Raw genomic sequence first — 1,771 nt, 5'->3', positions numbered from 1 at the left:
ACCATGTGTGGGGTCAGGAGCAGACTCACACCAAGGGTCTAGGGGTCGTGCCATTGACCTCACTGCCTAGGGTCACAAGCTGGCACCTTCACTACCACGCCTTGGGTCTGTCCTCACAGCGGCAGTGTGGTTAACTGGATGGGGAGGTCAGTAGCCCAAGGTTAGACAGTTGGACCTGGGTAGACACTAGACTTGGGAGCAGGCTGTGGAAGACACTCCCCTGGTTCCCCTGCCCCCATACTAGAGCCCTCAAGGTCGATCTGGGAGTGTCTGTGCCTTGACCACGCAATGGGTGCCAGTCTGTGGCTAGGGATGCCCCGGGGTTCCTCTCCCTCCTACCTACTCCTCAGCCTCTGCGTGTGCCTGTCATGACCTGTATGTCCTTCATTCTGCCCACTCATCGGTTCACTGGGCCCCTCCTTGGTGCCAAGCCCCTGCCAGAGAAGCTTGGAGCTGGGCGGGAACAGCAAGGGGGCTGGAGGCGGTGGCAGGAGTGCAGTGGTCAGTGAGGCGGCTGTGGGAGGAGGGAGTGGGAGCAGCAGCTAAGTGGACAGATGCGCTTAGGCCAGGAGGGAGCTCAGGGTTTAAGAAGAGGAGGGAAAGTCGTCTCGGGAAGGGAGCAGGCCCCTCTCTGCTCCTTGCCTGTGCTGTCCATAGTCTTGGCAGGACCCGGAATCAAACCACAGAACCTGGGTCACCGCAGCCGGCCAGAACTGGTTTCCATCGGCCCACAAACCCACCGGAGCGACTACAAGGGAACACCCCTCCCCTCCCCCACCCCAGGACATAAAGGCGGACGCGGAGCAGGTGTGGGAAGTTCTCTGCGCGCCCGAACTACGTACGGGGAGGATTTCTGATTGATTTTGGGGCTTTTGACCCAAAGTTCAGGTGGTGGAACCTCCTTCCTCCTCCTTCTCGTGGAATTTCGGGGACAGAGCGTCCTGACCGCCTCGACGGCTTGAGCAGGGCGTCACCCAGGACCCAGAACCCAGGACGGCGTCGGGAACCGGGTCATGGCTCCGGGCCCCAAGACCCTTTTGTTCGACTTCGTCGTCGTAGTTCTGCCGCCGGCGAGTCCCCGCCAAGGTCGGAGGCTGGGGAAGAGCGCGCCTGGAGCGGGCCGGGAGGGAGCAAGGGAAGAGGGGGAGGGGGACACGGCGGGGATGCCTGGCCCGGGTCGCCTGTGGCTGGCGACTCCTGGCAGGACGAACCCTTCGTCGGAGTTCGGGAAGAACTGGGTCCCCGGGCTGGGCGGAGCGACACCGCCGCGACAGAGCAGCGCGCGCGCTCCTCCTGGTTGTCCCCTGCGGCAGGGACCGCGCTGAGCTGCCCCGTAGTAAGTTCCAGAATCAATGGAGGGGTGGAGTCAAGATGGAAACGTCTGAGTGAACCTCAGGAAGCCACAGAGAGGTTCCCTCTTTCTTTAGTTAATAAAATTAACCATTTTATATCTCTATATATGTATTTATAAAATTACACACTCTCTAATTTTTTTTTTTTTTTTTTGAGAGGGAGTCTTTCTTGGTCGCCCAGGTTAGAGTACAATGGCGCAATGTCGGCTCACTGCAACCTCCGCCTCTCAGGTGCAAGCGGTTCTCTGCCTCAGCCTCCAGAGTAGCTGGGATTATAGGTGCCCACCACCACGGCCAGCTAATTTTTGTATTTTTTTTTTCCTTGAGACGGAGTTTTGCTCTTGTTACCCAGGCTGGAGTGCAATGGCGCAATCTCCGCTCACCGCAACCTCCGCCTCCTGGGTTCAGGCAGTTCTCCT

General features: G+C 59.1%; 1 pseudogene; it reads left to right on the top strand.

Moving 5' to 3' along the window:
* The first annotated feature begins 368 nt into the window (after positions 1-368).
* Positions 369-1,436, top strand: LOC116558210 (annotated as a pseudogene).
* Positions 1,437-1,771: the final 335 nt, after the last annotated feature.

This window comes from Sapajus apella, unplaced genomic scaffold, assembly GCF_009761245.1.
Source record: "Sapajus apella isolate SASKATOON/1434 unplaced genomic scaffold, GSC_monkey_1.0 scaffold21, whole genome shotgun sequence".
NCBI classification, from domain to species: Eukaryota; Metazoa; Chordata; class Mammalia; order Primates; family Cebidae; genus Sapajus; species Sapajus apella.
This window is presented reverse-complemented; position numbering and strand designations above follow the sequence as displayed.